The sequence below is a fragment of the Neopsephotus bourkii genome, unplaced genomic scaffold (assembly GCF_033783945.1).
Source record: "Neopsephotus bourkii isolate Nb327-2 ecotype Australia unplaced genomic scaffold, CSIRO-AGI_Nbou_v1 NB_1768, whole genome shotgun sequence".
In the NCBI taxonomy this organism is placed as follows: domain Eukaryota; kingdom Metazoa; phylum Chordata; class Aves; order Psittaciformes; family Psittacidae; genus Neopsephotus; species Neopsephotus bourkii.
Genome location: NW_026902242.1, coordinates 11569779 through 11587964, shown reverse-complemented (window position 1 = coordinate 11587964; position 18186 = coordinate 11569779). Strand labels below are relative to the sequence as shown.

General features: G+C 46.3%; 1 long non-coding RNA gene across 1 annotated transcript; it reads right to left on the bottom strand.

The window, feature by feature from the left end:
- Positions 1-13846: 13846 nt before the first annotated feature.
- LOC133226042 (uncharacterized) lies at positions 13847-15572 on the bottom strand. The gene is made up of 2 exons (XR_009729373.1): positions 15250-15572; positions 13847-14820 (listed from the first exon to the last, which is right to left on the bottom strand). It is a non-coding gene; the product is annotated as an uncharacterized LOC133226042 (long non-coding RNA).
- Between the last annotated feature and the right edge of the window lie 2614 nt (positions 15573-18186).

The window sequence follows — 18186 nt, the reverse complement described above, 5'->3', positions numbered from 1 at the left end:
CATACCTGCACTGTATGTTTGTGTATATCAGAAGACTCATTTATGAATAGTGGTTTTCCCACTTCTTTTGGGGATACAGCCTGTTTTCCACTTGCCAGCAGGTAGTAAACCTGAGACGTTGACAGTCCTGCAACACCAAGTCATGGGTTTGGCAGCATACTTGGAGTTATTGATCCACTGGGAAATTCACTGCTAACTGATCCTCAGAGTCTGTGTTTCAAGCAGAAGTTGAGGCTGCAGTGGACTCTTTTCTTTCCCTTTTATTAAGACCCTCCTCCATGTGTTTGTTTTTTGCACATAGATCACTTTAAAATTGCTGGACTATTGACCCTTTAGAAAATCTGTGGAGCATAATGTTGGTGTACACTTTGTATTTGCTGTTGAGTGTCATTTCAGCTTCCAAGACGTTGTGTGTAGAGGGAGGAAGAGTTGGAGGATGACAAAGTAATTAAAATATTTACAAAAATAGTTTTATTTTTCATCCTTTTCCCCTTATTTTGATAGTGGAGTCTCACAGAATGTGGCCATGCATTGATCCAGCTTTGGTGTTTTCACATTCTCCTACTGATGTTCAAAACTAAGCCCATCTCAACTTCATGGAAGTATGGTGCACATGATTTACACCGCTGTTCCAACTAGTTATTAGCCAATTGTACTGCTGTAGACAATTTCCTCCAAAACAAGTATGTGTTAAAGTTAATTTCAGGCTTGTGATGCTTGCTCAGCATAAACTCCATTCTTGTTTTCAGGAAAGCTTTCTCAGCATGGGGAGGAACTGCCCATCGTCCCCACGCTGCCTCCCACTAGTCCTTCCTCCTTGTTGTGACTGTTCATAATGTTCCCATTTGCTGCGTGTCGACTGACACAGTCTTGCTTTAAAGTTTTGGAAGTTCATCTCCTTTCTGTGTAAGGCATGTGAAATATATTTTGCATTTCTTATGTGATTTAATAAATAAGATGTTTATATCTTCCTCTAATCTATTTTTTTAATGGGGAAAAAGCATGTTTATGTAGTAAAAGCTCTGATTTCAAGTATCTTATACTAAGAACTATGATCTAAGAAGGAAGAGGTATGAGTTGCTGCTCATAGTAAATCTTGTAGGTGTGGTTTCTAACTATAATACTTCAGAATAGGGTTTTTATTCTCTTCCATGTACGTAATCTAAATGACCTGACACTGTTTTGATTTGGCTAATATAGGTTAGCAGAATATATGTATGGCCCTGGAAGAAAAATGACTCTGCTCATTCAAATGAGAGGAAGTAGGAAATTGCCCATTCTGTTTACTCCTGCCACTGTAATGCATTTCTCTGAAGATCCTTTAGCTTCCTGTGGTGCTGTGCCTGTCCTGAGCAGGCATCAGGCCTCTTGGTGTGAGGGAGGATGCTGACACTCATGAAAGTCTCTCTGCTGCTAAATAAATGGCTTTGAAGCTCTGAGCTGCCCTCTCTCATAGCAAAGGGGGATGCCCAGACACTGGTGTATTGTGTCTGGTTACAGGGGATCTGCTTTGTGGCCTATATTTTTAATCAAAACCTTACAGAAATAGCTGTTCTGTGTATTCTGCTTCCATGGATGTGCACAGAGATCAGTGGTGTACGGCCATGTGAAGGCAAGGGGCCGGACTGTGTTTCCTTTACTTTAGAGTCGTGTTAAGCAGATGAGGTGCTCCTATAGCTGTGGTGTTGACCATCAATCTGATTTCTTGCAGGAGCAGACTTTGGCTTTCAGACTTCTCAGTTCTCCAGTCAGGGAGTTGTGCAGGAATTTGACAGTCCCAAGTGTAACCCTTCCACATGAAAAATGAAGCCGCTGTCGGGCCTGTGGTATGTGAGGTGCTAAAGGTGAGAACAGAAGGAAAGGATATTTAAGATTCACATTTCCTGTTTCTAAGCTGGGGATTCTTTAATGGAATTTAAATGCATGAATGATTGTGAAAAACACAAAGCCTGTAGAACTGAGGTCTTGTAGAAAGATCCAAGAGGCACAGAGACAGTCTCATCATTAGCTGCATGGCAGAGCCCTATCAATGTGTGCAGCTGGAATCTTAGTCAGACAGCAGCTGCTGATGCTCTGTTTAGGCCAAGTCAAATGACTAGAAAGGCATCAATCTGCTTGCAAAAGTACAGATGGAGACAGACTTCTGTGTGGATGCATTGTGTCCCAAGCAGGTTTGGGATTCCTTTGAAAAGAGCTCTAAGGGAAAGCTAGCATCAGTTTGGTTACAGACAGGCAAAAAGCTGCATTCTCTAGTGATGGCCATTTGCAACCATGGGGCTGCTCATCCTAGGCTGGTGGTTGACATCCTTGCCCTTGCAAATCCTGGGTGGCCGCTGTGTTCAGGAAGCCGTTTTATGAAGGTATTTAAATGAAAGCTTTTCAAGCAAGTTAGCTGTAGGAACATGCAAGGTGATCCTAAAGGTTAAGAACTGAAAGAATTGAGACATTCTCAATGTCTTTAATCTTGGCATCAGCCCCTTGCCTCCAGCTGTGAACTGATGGAATTGCTGCATGAACTACTGCTGAACAGACAGGGTTCTCCTAATGACTGCCCATTTTAGCACTAGAGAAGAGTTCCCAGTTCAGGCGCTCCACTTGTGCTTGTACAATGTGTTCAGCACTTAAACCAAACACATCCAACACTGATGTTGCAAAGCCCTGAGGGCTTATGCTGAGACCAGTTTCCCAGGCCAACAAATCATTCCCCGTGCTGCTGAAGGGGGGGAAAGCTGTGTTGCTGAATACAGTTGTTTCTGTAGCAAAGATGAAGCTTTAGAATTAAGCTCAGAAGCAGATTTTCTGAGCTGATTACAAACATGCAAACCATTCCATGATAAAAGTCATGAGAGATGGTGTGTTTCTGGCAGAGATGCTGAAAACAGTGCCTGTAACTCAGCCACGCATGGGTGCAAAAGCGGCAGCTCTTCAGCACTGCACACCAACACAATACAACTCCAGTGAGGATCTTTCAAACCACACACACTGGAGCGGGGCCAGGCTGCATCTCTCTGCCTTCCCTGAAGAGAACAGCCCCTAAGCCCTTTTGCAATTACTACCACTAGGACCTTTGTTCTGTCTTGCCTCGAACAGCACATTGCCCCTTGATGCTGGAGGTAACGTGGGGTTATTGGTTTAATAATGGCTGTTTGGGAAGAATGCCATCTTCTAAATTAACACCACAGTGGCTTGCAGGATGTCTTCCAGCGCTGAGCAGGTCTGTTCCCATAAAATGAGCAAGCTGTGCCCATAAACAGCACTGTCTTGAGTTGGGACTGGGTTGCCCAGACCAATAGGAGCAAATGCATGAACACGTTGCTGTTCTGCCAACCAGTTCTGGGTAGTTTTGGTGCTCCAGGTGATTGTAAAAGCAGATTTTAAGACCTTTTCCCTAACACCATCCTGCAGTGCGGTTGGTTTGCCCCAGAAAACAGAGGTGGGGTGGGAGAAGGCCTGGCTCCTGCTGTCAGCACCCCATGGAGGCCCCCATCTGCTGGAGTGGCTGGATTTATCCTGCCCCTCCTGAGGCATTGCCTATGGGAGATGCTATATGAGGTTACGTAGCTACAAAATAAAGGGGCCATGGTTGAATGTGACCTATTGCCAAGCAGTATGTCTGAAAGATGGGGAGCATGATAATGGGATGAAATGCAGAATAAGGGGGGAGGGGGCGGGAAGGGTTCTAAGAGGAGGTGGAGCCCCCATCCCCAGGTTGAAATGTCAGAAGTTATACAAAGATGGCTTAGAATTTGGAGTGCGAGTTAGAGCTGCTCCTGCCTAGAGCCAAGCTCAAACCCTTTGAGCACCTTACTCATTTCTGTGCTGCTGTCCCCATCTCAGACAGGCCTCAGGGTGCCTGTGTGCCTGCTATGTATGTGCTCTCCTCCTGCTCCCATGCAAGTATCTGTGATAAGCTGGTTCCTGCAGAACCGTTACCCCTTATCCCAGCATGGACATAGCCGGGGCTGCCCCTATCCTGGCTGTGTGTTTGGCAGAGCTCTGCAGGGAAACCCGAGGTGCTATCAGGGTCAGAGCCTAATCTTGGGGCTGCAGCTTCCCCTTGTGATGGGATTCTCCCTTCTCCGGCTGGCAGGTGATACCCCAGTGGAGGCTGACGCTCCATCCTGGCTCTTGGTGTCCCATCCCAGGGCAGCCACATGGAAGTGGTGCTGGGACTGGCTCACCTCCAGCTCTCACAAAGCCTGGGGAGACTGCACACTTTCTGCTGTCCTCTGAGGAGAGGGTTTCCACAGCACCCTTAAATTGCAGTTTCCATAGGCATCTCTGCACCTTCTGTGTCTTTACAGCCTCCCCTATCTTTGGTGGGAATGGAGCTGTGTGTTTCTTGCCCTGTTTGTAAAGGATTCAGAGGGCACCTGATGATTGTCACGTCCCCCTCTGCAGTGAGTGCTTCTTCATGGCCCCTGTATTTTTCTCTCTGCCCTAGGTTAGACCCCTTACTTCAGCCTTTCATCATGTGGTGTTAGGGTGTGTTTGGTTTGTAACTCCTGTTGCTCTCAATCCGCTCAAGTTTGGTAGCGTTAGTGGTGTCTGTAATGGGATGTGGGACCCGGGCTCATGGTGCCTCCGCTCTGAGTCACAAGGGCAGGCAACTGCTGCCCTTTGTTGCTGTTCAGCATCTCTGAGGTCCAGGGGATGTATCTGAAGGCAGTGGTTGGTCTCCAGCCCTCTGGGCTGTTATCATGAGAGTTTTACATTGGACTTCTTCCCATGCTGCAGGGTAGCTGCAAGGATGTCCTGTGGATGTGAAATGATGGGCAAGTGGAGGCTCCAAGTATACAGCCAGGTCTGGAGGGCTGTAAGGCACAATAGTGTGGGAAACAGGTGCCTCTCAGGACCTCAAGTATTAACCTATTAAAACTGGGAAGCATACTTAACAAAGGGCAAAGGCCAGCTGGGTTGTAAGTTGGTTGCTGTCGGTGTTGACGTTGACGTGTATTTGAGACCTAAGACAATGCCAGCGTGATCTGACCCAGGAGGATGAGATATGTTTCTAGCTACCTTCATACTAAAATCTAGTGAAGTAGATGGGCTTTCAAATGAGGTGTGTTAAACGGGTGTGTGGTGGCAGTGAACCTGTAAGCAGCACTAGTGTAGGTGAATTAACACTCTTAGTACTTGGGAAAGTTCCTGAAACCTTCAGAGCTGTTTATGGCTGAGTGTGTACCCCTCTCACTGCAAACATCAGCCTTCACTCAGGGCATGGGTGCTCTCCCTGGGTGCTAGTGGTCTGGAACCACAGTGACCCAGTGCCATCCTTGCTGGATAGGTCAGCTCCAGGAGTCCGCACTGGCATCACATAAGGACGCTTAGCACGTCCTCTCTTGGGGACCGTTCAGCTTCCCGTTTAGGACCAGTAGAGCTGCCAGGCTGCAGTTTGGAACTAGAAATGCACTGAAGAGGCCTTAATTAAATCACTTTTCTGAAGTAATTAAAAGACTGCAAAATGATCGTGTAGACAGCAGTGCTGCACCATGGTTGGAAACCTGCCTTGCTCCTCAGGTAACCTTGACCCCCTCCTCTCTGGGCAGAGCAGATAGGATCCCAATGGATGTCTCTGGGAGTTACATCCACTGTGAAAGGGTAAGTGCACATAGACCAAGTCCTTGTGCCTGTAGGGCTTTGTTTATCTTTGTGCTTGCACTGATCAGCCTTAGCAACATGTTTAACTCTGAATATATTCATTTAATTAAATGCTTTTAGCATTCATTATGGTGCTTTTAATTGCGGACTTCCCCAGAGGAGCTTGGCAGCAGATGATGTGAGGTGTGGAACACCAGTGAACAGCCTGGGTGGGACTCGCAGTGTCCCAAATGAGCGTTTCAGCTTTACAGTCTGCTGCTCCTTCCTCACCAGGCTGCAAAAGGGCTGGCTTGGAGGAGACCTCAGAGATCCAGTTTGGTGAGGCTGTAATCAGGGCTCTGAAAGCCTGAAAGCTGCTGCTATTATTAGTAAAACGTTTGCAGTATGATTAGCTCTGTGCAAGACTTTAGTTCAAAGCTTAAAGGATGAACAGATGCAGACTGGACTTGGGCATTACAAGCCTATGGCAGTCCTATGTGATATGGGACAGGGTGCGCAGATGCTGGTTTTCCTCTTCTTACCTTGCTGTGCATAGCAGCTAACTAGCCTCTGTTACTAAGTTACTGATCCTTGGTGTATGAGAGTGGAGCAGGCCAAGGGTGGCTGGGAGGGACTGGGGTGTGCAGTGGGGCTGGAACTCCTCACTACAGGATCTTGGGGATGCAATGAAATTTCATGGTCTCGAGGATGCAAAGGAAGTTCACAGGAGAGTGCTCCAAGGAGCATTACAGAATACATGGAAACCACCTCTGCCATGGCATGGCCCTGCCTTTTGCCCTGCTTTTCCTATGATCTGCAGCACCTCCTCTGCTGTCAAAACAGGAGGCTCTCCCACAGAATGGCCTGGTGGAGAGCAAAGGGCCATTGTGTGCTGTGCAGGTCTCCTTCCTCCCCTCGGGATGCACTGCAACAGCAGCATCTGCTCCTGCCCTGGAGTGTAGCAGCTAGCCACAGGCACGGCTGTGAGTCCTCCATCGAGACAGCTTTATTACAGGCTGCTGGCTAGATTCTGTGATAGATATCTCCTCTGTCCTCCTCTGCCTTGCTTTTGCTGATCTTGTGTCTCCAGAGCACTGGTGCAAAAGGACACAGATGGTGCTCCTCCACTGCCTGCATGCTGGGGTTGTGCTGCCTTTTGGGACAGAGTGAGATGAGCATTTTGGAGCTCTTTGGAGCTTTGTAAAGGTGTTTCCAGTCTAAGCAGAGCAGCTCTTGCTGTCTCCTGCAGTCGCCACATTTGGAGATGTGGGTCTTGTTCCCTTCTATGAGTTCATGCGCAAAGGCAGTGGCTAAATAGCTGTCAAAGGCTGGGTTGGAGGAAATCTGTTCCTAACACTGCAGTCAGGCACAGCTTGTGAGATGAATGTGATGATTAGGAGGAGGTTGGAACTGGTCCTAACACATCACAAAGAGCAAAGAAATCCTGCAGTTGAACGTGCTGACTGTTTGCAGGGCTGTTGTGCCTCTGCAAGGCTCAGCTTTCAAAGCTCTCTGATATAAAGGGTTATATAAAGTTATATGAACTCCAGTGAAACATCCTCCAAAAGGCTGGGATACATCTCCAAGCTTGCTCACTAGCTGGGGTAGAGTTGAACTGTTTCTGCCCTGACCCCTTTTCATGCGCTTCTTTCTGTTCCCAGAAGGAAAGGTTAGTTTTGATTCCTTTGGCTTCACATCCAGAGTGATTCGAAGCTTGTTTTTTCTAGATGTCTCCTTTGAATGCAGAACACTCGAGCCATTGTGCCTGGCAGCTCTGGTTTCAACCTGCTGAGAGGTTGACAACAATCTCTGCAGTCTTTCTCTTCCCTGGGCTTGGGGTTTGAGTGTTTTTTTCCTAGCAGAAGCTTCTTAGTCACAGTCAGGCTGAGAGAGCCCTACAACATCACTGTTGCATTAACAGGCATATGGCATTCGGAGCGGTCTTTTCTATGTTTCTGAATCCCAATTATTTCCCTGTAAGAAACTACAGCCCGTCCTGGAGCTGCTGAAATGAATCACTGGGGGTGAAGTGCTGGCAGTTTGAAACTGTAAGATGTCTGGCTAAATCCTTCCTCCCTAACAAAATCTGGTGCAAAACTTCCACCCCCTTGGAGGAATCACTGTACTGTAGCACACTATCAGTATGTGGGGACTGTTTTCCTCCTGAAAGGAGTTTACTGTCAGTTTATGCTAACTTTAGCAGAAAAAGGCACCCTCTAAAGCTCAGGGCTGTTTTGGAGATGCTGCCATCCTCATTAATTTGGTGGTTTTCTGAAACCACAGACTTGTGGGAACATTTCCGTGCCAGAGCTTCTCAATAGGCTGCTTGTGCAGGTAGGTGCTCAGAGCTGTGAGGGTTGCATAGTTCAGCTCTTCAGCTCCTCTAGGAATATCCCTTTACAAGCTCTAAGATCAGAAGAAGTATCTGTGACATTTCACTTTGGTGCTGTTCTCTTTAGCAGTGAAGGACTGTGTGTATGGGATGTTTACTAGGCCAACACCATAGCTTCAGACTTCTGCAAGTGAAACTGCCTTTATTTTCACTGTCTGAGGCATACACAAGAGACAAATCCAGTATAGAATGTGGCTCTTCAAGTGCCATTTGGGGATTAATGCACACAAGGACATGAGTAACAGCAAAGGAACATGCTTGTGGCTAAAAAATTCCCGAGCTTTATGTTGCTTCTGTCTCTGTCCATGTGGTTCAGCCAGGGAATAGCAGTGAGTGTGCCTGGATCCAGAAGTAGGCAGGGAGAGGGTGTAAGGCTGAGGAGGTAGGTCGCTTCTTGTATCTGCTCTGAGTGCTTTGCTGAAGCTCTCCTAGAGGACAGCCAGCCAGTGACATTCATTCTAGTGGCACTGAGAAGCACACAGTAGCCTGCTGGAAAAAGATCCAAGACCATCAGTTAATTTTCATTCCCTGTGCATCAGTTAGATGGCCAGAGTATTGATTAAACAGAGAGCCAGAATTGACAGAGCCATATTCATGGTTGCTGATATATAGCTTTGCTTTCCTTGTGACTGGGAGCACCTGGGAAGTGGCTTTAAATGGATAGCTTGTGTGTTGTCTTTGAGGAAGGAAAACGGGGAAGGTCCATAGAGAGACAGTTGCTGTGGTGCAACCCTTGCTAGGCTGGATGGGATCCTGGGCAGATGGGATGTTACCTCGGTTGTTGTGGTCAGTTTACAGATCTGTTTAACTTGCTGAAGAAATCAGGCCCTACAGGGCTGTGGGACTCATTTTCAACAGCTATCATTTTCCTTTTCCCTATCCTTCCTCAGATCCTCAGGTGAACACAGACTGAGCAGCTGTGAAGCTCTTGATTCAAACCCCACATCCTGTTTACTAGTACTCTGGTTTTTATGTTTTAAATACGTGGGGATGTCTGACCTTTTCACTTGAGGTGATGTATGTGCCAAAGGAGGGTACGATTGCAGCACAGGGTGATGTTCCAGTGCAGCCTTGGCTTTGGCCAGCCTGGCTGGCAGTGACAGATATCAGTGAGGGGTGTTGAGACCCTCTGCTTCAAGTGTCTGTAGCAGTACCTTTCCCAATGTGCTCTGCACACACAGAACCCCACCTTCACTTGCTGGTAGGTCGCTCTGATTCCCTATGCTTCCAGTGCTGAGGAATTTTGCCCTGTTTTTTTTCTTGCTTAAATTGGATGGAAAGTGGTATTTTGGTAGGTTTTTCTGTGATTGCTGCTTTCCTTCTCCTTTTGCTGGTATGTGTCTTGGAGAGTTCATACATCTTAATGAAATTATGCAAAGGGGAGGTGTTGCCCAAAGGAAAGGAGAAGGTGAGGGGGGGAAAAATACATCAGCTTCCAGAAATAACATGGAAACCATTTTATTTTTGTCTGTAGCCCTGAAAGCCTGTTCTAGGTGGGTAAATTGGAATTATTTGCAGTCATACGCTGAAAAGACAACATAAGTGTATGAGTATCTGCGAGGAACACCCACCTGAGTGGGACCCAGAGAGAGTTCTGGTGTAGCTGGGTTTTTCCAGGGGACAGGCACTGGGATGGCCCCTTGCAAATGCCATCTGATGAATCATGCTGTTCTGGGGCGGTTGTGGAGCAACCTTTGGCTCCGCATCTGAATTCCACTGAGCAAGCACAGCGCAGGAGAAATTCACTGTGCATAATACAAGGAGAAAGCTGGAGCCAGGTTCAGGCTTTATCTATGGCATATCCGTTTCCAAACCCCAGTGTTTTGCATGCAGGAATGTGGCAGGAGGCTAGGCAGACGGATGGCTTTGTGGAGCACTAATCCTGGCACTCAGAAGCTGGCCCTGTGTATCTGGGCCTAACGTTATGTCAGATGCATGTCTGCATTTGGTTTTTGCCTCATATTAAAATACATAAGCACATATCCCTCATGCTGTAGCTCTCTGTAGCTGCTGGAGATGTAACTGGGAGAAGAGAGAGAAAAACAAAGGGAGATATATCTCAGCCACAGGGAAGATCTGGATTAGAGCCTGTAACAAAGCCAGTTGCCAGTGTCCAAGGCTGGAGTGACTGAGCTGGGTGGTAAATGTTGGCAGAAAAGGGAAAATGTATGAATTTGTTGTGTTTGAATCCTGATTCTGACCTTTCTGTCCCAGAATGCTGAACATGTATCACTTAGCAGGGAAGAATACAAATCTTCACGTTTCACTCCTGTAGCTACCAGCTTTGTGCAGGGGAGTCTCAGCATTGCAGGGGGTGAATCCATTAACCTGGCAGAAGCTGAGGTTATGTGTCCCTTGGTAGCAAAAATAGGTGAGAAAAGCTGCCTTCAAAGTCCCCATCATGCCCCAATGCTCATTTCTGCCCTGATTCAGATATTTGTGCGGCTGCACATGAACTGGATGAAAGAATGAGATTTTAAAACGCCCTTAAAAATGGGGGGGGGGAAGGGGGAGGATTGTTCACCCTATGCAGAAAACCTGTGTTGTGCATCTCTATTAAGAGCTGTAGTTGTGGTTAGATGAGGTTATCTGCACTTAAAGTGCTCCTGGATTGGGACCACAGGCAATGAGGTGTGTTGGAAGTGCATACACAGGAGGTGCATGACCCTGGAGCATGGAATCGAGTGAATCTGTGTTTCAGTGGGATTTTTGAGAGGCAGCCAGTGCGGGTTTCAAAGTGCTTTCAAGTATAGCAGAGGAGATGTTGACAGACACTGCGATCCTCACACTGATGAATGTGCTCAAGATGTGGAGAGCATCTCCACTTTCATGCCAGAACGTGAGACCTGGAGTAACAAGTGTAATGGAAAAGGAGGAGGAGGAGGAGGAGGCAAAAGCTGATACTGAGCAGATGCTTTCTGTCATTTTCTGGGTGAGCTGCGTTGGGCTCAGCAGAAGCAGCTCTCTCCTGGTAAGGCAGAGGAGCAGAGCAGGCAGTTACCAGGGCAAGAAGTCGCTTTTCAGACCCTGGAGTGAGCTTCCCAGGGCAGAGCTGGAGGGCTGCAAGATCCCCAGTGCCAAGCCACTTGTCTCTCTGTGACGCTCACCTTTTGCAGTGCATAGGCCTACCCCTGACTCCAGACCAAGGCTCTAAAGCAGGTTTAACAGTGCAGTTACTGAGCTAACAGTGTGTGTAATTATCACATGCTTCACAGAAACCAGAATGTTTGGATGTGAAGCTTCTCAGTGAGGATTAATTCAAAACACAACAAATGGAAAACACAAAGCATTAATTCCAGTATTATGTTTTCAGATTGTACAAAGCAAACACTGCATGCACAAACCTGATCCAGAAACATGCATCATGTGCAGGTTTGATGAGTATGGAATCCTAAAGTGTTTGCTGAGACTTCTGAACCCCTTGAAGTGCATGGGAAATAGCATGCATGCAGACTGAGAAAGGGAATGTAGCTATTTTCTTCTCTTACACAATTTAAAGGATGCTGCGTATGTTCCTTTACAAAACTATGCAGTGATTCCCCTATAAAATGTCAGTAACCTGGAAATAAACTGTTGCATGGAAGTTTGACTGTGTGCCATGGTGTACACACTACATCACAGTCCCAGCAACACCAAATGGCAATTTTCCCTTCTTGCACTACGGGAAAATGCCTTCTGCAGATGTAACTTTCACCAGCATACCACAGTGTAAAGGGGAAAATGCCGGGCACTCTCATGGCAGGATGTATTGGGCCATGTGGAATTTGTTCCTGGAATGAACTCCTTTGGAAACATAGTAAAAAAAAATAAAAAGTGAAATGTTATGTCAAACCATATGTTGACATTCTGGTGATTCTATCACACAACTTGTAGCAGTGTTTGCTCTACACCTCTGCAGTCTGACTCGAGAGCATGGAAACCTGAGTTTTAAATAACAGTAAGTTAAAAACTAGAAAAAGCATTGCTCAGAGTCACACTGAAAAGTTCAAGACTAAAGCCCAAAAGAAAAGGCTCAGAAAGTGGCCTGCAAATGCAAATAAATATACCCTCAACTTTATTTTTCCCCCCTCTTTTCACTTGAATTCTGTGTGAGTTCCCAGTAGCTTTGAGGATGGAGCAGAATTCCCACCTTTCTGAACAGTTCCCATATGAAGCTCACATCCTAAACTCTTCCAAAGCTTACTGCAGCAAAAGGAAATGTGGCCTCTTCTACCCTTTTCCCTAGGAAAGCATTAACAAGTGTGCTGCTATATCCCACTAACTGTACAGAGAGAGGTGGCCACATGTCAGAGTGGACATGGCAGCCTGCTGCGTGTATTTTTCTGCTCCTACGGCAGGGATGAGTGTTCTGTTTCTGAAGGGACTGCCTGGAGTAGATCCTCTCCCATCTGGGGCTCTCCTTTCCAGGCATCTCTTTCTGTATCAACCCCATGGATTTGCCTATACAAACTATAGTCACAAGGAGGACTAGAGACCAAGATCTTTGGCCTTAGAAGTCCTCAGCCACTTGAGCTGTATGAAGTAAATCACCCAGTTAGTTATTTTTTCCCTAGAAGATGGCATGCTTTTTCACATGTCTCTGGTTGGACCTTCTTGTTTTCAGCACAGTAACAGTATCCTAGTTAATGGTGACTTTTATTTTCAAGGGGCACGTATATGAACATGACTCTATACTCTGAGATAAACTGCTGCTGTGTGCTGCAAGTGTTATTTATCTTCATGGGTTTTTATCTTGGAACCTCACAGTTTCTCAGACATGCTGCTTCTATCTAAAAAGTGTTTCAAATGTATGTGCACTGGCCAAACTTTCTAGGAAAACAGTGTGAATAGACCCTTGCTGTGAACAGCATGTTGCTATTTCAGCTACTCTCTCTGCATGAGGGAGGGCATCTGCATAAACTCTATTTAAATACAAAGTTTCTGGGTTTATGCCCTTTCTGGTACATAAGCACCTATACCAAAGGGTTGAAAAATATTGGCAATGAACATGTACGTTTGTGTTATACATCTTGTTTGTTTTTTTGTTTTTAAGGACAGTGAAGGTCAGGCGGGGTTTGGCAGAGGCATCTCTAACATGGAAGCAAATGGGCATGTAACAGGCAGCTAGAGGAAGTGCTCCAGGACATCAGTGAGCTGACTGACAGTGGAAGGGCAATGAGCAGTAAGTCTAGTTCAGTCTTTGTTCAGGGCACCTGCACAGCTCTGACTCACCCAGTATGGAGGCAAACAGCCCTACACATCCCCAGCAGCACTTCCCTGCAAGATCACATCGTCACTGGAGCTAGCCTCCAAGGAGTGTAAAGTAAAAATAAGTTGTAAAGCTAAAAAGCAATAAGCATAATTGCTCATAAGTGTTTGCATGCAAGAAAAGTGAGACACTTCACTGATAATTTGCCAATTACCAATAAATTGCTCTGCAAAGATCCTTTTCCCTCTAAGGCTGTGTAATACTGAAGCGGATATTCTCTCTCTATCTCAACAAATTGCAGTTAGAAACCATGCCAAGACCCAGACCAAAGCCTGAAATGGGTTCTGCTACTCTCACTTCTGTGTTCCACGGTGACCCCAAAATTACAGCAATTACGCTGTCCAGCAAGAGCCTACTGCTGCTTGTTGGATGCTGACGGGGCTGCAGCAGGGCCATGGCAGCACACGATCTCCAGCAAGACTGTGCTGTGGCACATCTGAAAGCTTCTGGTCTTTCCTGTAAAGGAGTTATACGAAGAAGTTTGTCAAGTTTGATTGACTCAATCTGTATTCTCAGTGTTGTTGGGGAGTGGTGGTTGGTTTGGTTTGTTTTGGTTTTTTTTCCCTGTAGGGAAAGATAATGTGATTAATATGTTTCTGCATTAGGATGTTTCCACTCCCTCCTGCTGAATTTTAGGGCATTTTTTATTTGTGTTGTACAATATATACATCCAAAGGCCATAATATTTCAGATTTGGAAATCCCGTATGACAGCTCTGATTTATGCTGGGATGACAGACATAAGAGCCCACTGAAATCAGCATGGCTCTGGATGGTTACCATGGTTCTTCTGTGAGGCTCAGATGGAATTATCTGCTTCTGTGTTAATATCTAAGAAGAAACAAAAGGAATTAGAATTCATGTTCTAGAAAGAATCCACGCAGTTTTCATGTTCCTGCCCCACTCTCCATCACCCTGAAACACAAAGAAGGCTATGTCTTGAAAACGTCAAGAGTCAGTGGAGATTATGTTAAAAATTATATATGCCACTGCTGTGATTGCTGTTTTAATGGCACTGGAGAGATGTGCTGTTGGAGAGGTGTGTTCCTATAGATTTAAATATTATGGCAATCACTGCTGCTCTAAACAGAGTTAAGGGACAGAGAGATTTCATCAAAGCCCAGAAGATCCCCTTTCCCCGTTACTCTCAATAAGATAATTCACCTCTAATGCAATGAAACACACAGGATTTGTTAGTGTTAGACCTTCGCAGTTGCTAGTAGCTGGTTGCTAGCCACTGTTAGCAGCAATTGAGAGTTATTTCACAGAATTTCTTCAGGTTTTAGACAATGTTTTAAATGAAAGAGTAGCAGAAAACACAGCACTTGCAAAGAGGAGGAGAGGGTGTGGGTAGTTACGGTACAGAACTACAGAAGAGCTGTATTTCAAAATAACCATGCTGCTGTGTGTGCTCAGAGAAATCACTGATTGTTCTCTTATCCCTGTACTGCCCTGAAGAATTTACCAAAAGAAGAAAACAAGCCCAAGGAAGCAGTAGAACGTGCATTCAAGAGCAGAACAGGATTGCACAGCGTGATTCTACAATGAGCGGAAACATCCATGTTTTGGATCATCGAGAACAAATGAAGTACAATGCTGCTCTGTTCCCTTTCTCTTCTTATGTCTCCATTTTGCTTTGCTTTGCTTAGCTTAGGTTTTTTCCTTTTAGGAGCCCTGCAGGGAGGAAAGAAGGAGCCTTTGTTTTAAAAAGCCTGAAACCAACAGTGGCCCATTGATCATAATTAAGTCTAAAATAATACGCTTAGCTGACCTGTTTGTATTGAATCAAAAAAATTGTATGTTGTACCTGCTAGAGCCCTGGTCTGCCTCCAGGATCCAGTTTCTTCTCCCTGAGCTTATGATTCTGGGACAGTATACTTTAAAAGCCCCAAAATGCCCTGTGTGTTTGGAAGGCTGCACGTGAAAGCACCTCCTGTTCTGTCTGGTATCTGAAGTGCCTGTTGGTGTGAGAACAAATTCTTCATAACTGGTTGTTCTCTTTGTCACATACCCTCTTCTCTTTGACGGACTGCTGTCCCCATAACAACCACCTCTGCTGTCAGCAACTTTCTCAGATTGGTGAAAGGACACACAGGATAGCAGTAATTCTCATCATGACATACGAACTGTAAGTAAACTTTCCATGTTGTGCACGGGCCCAGCTGGGAGCTTCCTGAATGCTTTATGAACCTCTCTGCTGATTTAAACTATCATTGGTTTCTTCAGGGGCTGCTTCCAACCTTTTGCAGTGAGAGTTTTAATATGACAAAACATAGAGGCTTAACCTCTCAGTAGTCTAGTATGCTTTAAGAAGTAGATATTCTGATGGATTAGTCACAGAATAAATGTGGTTTAGGAGGAGATTAAAAAAATAAAAAATAAAAAATTATGACTTTCTGGCATCAAGTCCTTTATCCTACAAGTGTGAGGTGCCTTTGTCCTGCTTCTGCCCTGTCTTTAGAGACCCACATCGCACACGCAGGCAGCATGCACAGCTTGATCTTTGTTCTATGGGTGAGTGTTCAGGGAACTCCCCCTTCAAGTGTCTCCAGTACCTGTTTGCCAGACTGCTCATTCAACTCACCAGCTAGTCTGGCATAGAGTTCATGAGCAGATCACATGCACAGACATGGAACTGTGAACACGGTCACAAGGAAAACAGTTAAACCCAGAACTTAAAAACATGGGACAGGCAGTGCCAGTAAGTCACAGGGTTCAGCCATACAACCGTATTGACCAGCAGCCTGCTTATATGCAAAACAGTTCTTTTTATTCCCCCTCTCCAGTCCACTTCAGTCTGTTTTGTTCCTCCCTTCCTTGTCTTTGGCCTTTCTCCCAAACATTTCACAATAATCCTGTATCATTTTAGCAGTCTCCTGTTCAACCCTGGTGTTTCCCTCTCAGACACTGCATTATAAATCCTGTTTCCTTTATGTAATAGTCCCCTTAGGTTGCACCAGAGTTTCATCTGCTGAATCCTTCCACAGGGTTTGCAAATCTTCACTTTTGATAGTCCCCTTGGCAGCTGATTCAGATGAATCATGTATCCTGGGTATTTATGTTTATTTTGAATAACCATTAGCCAGATATTCTTACCGTGATCACAAATCTATCTATCCATTCTGCATGATTTCCTCCCTTCAGAACTGCTTATTCAATAGCACTGTCATTAGCCATCTCATTTGGCCCAGCCAACCGCATTGGAAAGGGGTGAGAATCCACTTTAGTGCATTCCTCAGCAACTGACCCTGCAGCGTGCATTGAGATGAACTTTACAGTTCTGAATGCTGTGTCTTTCAGGCTACTTGGGAAAACCAGTTTATTCCTAACACATTTGTACTGCGTGGTTACCTAGGCTAGCCTTTGGATACTGTACATGTATATGCTATTTCTTTTAATTCCATGTATCTTTTATTTTGCATGCAGCAAAATGTGTTCTGGTTCACAAGAAGGGTACAGCTACACCCAGCAATGCAAAAAAGGCTGCTACACTGCAAACATGAGGCATACAGCCCTGAACGTGTAGGGGAATGTCTGTTGTATAAATCTCACAATGCAAGAAATCTGTCTGGCCCTTAGGAGGGTGCATGTGTAAAGGGATGGATCACAAACAGGTCTGTATGGGGGCTGTTTGGACCTGGAAAGCATGACGTACCAGTGGTAAAGCTGAAGGAAAGATTCCCTTTGGCAAGGAATAAACTTCTCTGCATGTATTTATCCGCAATGCTGGGGGCGAGAAGGCAGCAGAGCTCCCAAAGGAGAGGGACCAGGAGCGAGCAGTGCCGACTGCCGAGCTCTCCCCTCGCCGTAGCGAGCCTGAAGCTCGAGTACATTCGCGTCTGCTGCCATCCAGAGCTCGGGGAGGGAAACTGGTTGCTCTCCCTCAGCTAGCTTTTCCCTTAATACAGAACTGGGACTCTGGAGGAGTGCAATCTTCCTGTCCTGCCATGGGGATTTTACTACTTTTCAGGTGGTCGGAAATGGGAGGGGTTTGATGCCATCCTGTCAGCCACCCAAGACCAACAGAAGCTCTGGAAGCCCTGTTTTAACAAAATCAAACCCCAGCAGACAGTGGCTTTGCCCATCCTTACAGCCTGAAAGTTCACCCACACCTTGTCATCAGGGACACGTTCCCAGCTTAAAATTGTAAGGAAATAAATACTCTGCATGCAACCTTCACCCAGGGCTTTGCTTCTTCTCCCCCACCCGTGGTGTCAGGGGCAAAGTCAGTTTTGCCCTCAAATACGGGGCTGCTCAGACGAGCAGTGTTACCTCACAATTTCAAATGCAAGTCTGTGTTTACCCTTAGCCTGTTCCAGTGTTTCAGTGCAGCCTGTTACAGGTGCTGAAACATTTTTGTCTTAGGAATGACAGATAAACCACTGTTGCACACATTCGGTTCACTGAAGGAGGTCATTACAAGGGTGGAATTGCTTAAATAAGCGTTTTATTTCATAACCCGGCTTGCACAGGGCAGCAGCCCGCCTTGGGAGCTGTCAAGGGCTCCTTACACCCATGGTGGTGGGGCTGCAGGGAACGACTTCAGGCTCACTCCCGCCAGGTGCTGCCTGACTCCTAGCTCTGCCCAAGGGCGGATTTTAGTCCTTGTGCACAGAGGGGAGTGTTTTCTGCAGCGGTCACTTCACCAAGGCGCCACGGGGTGTGAGTGTAAGGATAAAGGTTTGGATGTTTCACCACTAATAATCCCGGGTCACGCCTGACAGGCCCGGCTGCCAGAACGGAAAATGGCGGCTGCCAGGCCCCAAGATGGCCGCCGCGCAGCCCACTCCTCGTGACCGGGACGATGCAGGCACCCCGCGCTTCACGCGGCGTCGCCGCCGGTCATGGGTCCTGTCTTCTCATTGGTGGGCCTGCTCATGTGACGTGACCCGAGGCCAATCACCGCCCACCGTGGCTGCTCTGTTGCACGGCAGTCCCGCCTCTTCTTAGTGTGGGGGAAAGCGCCA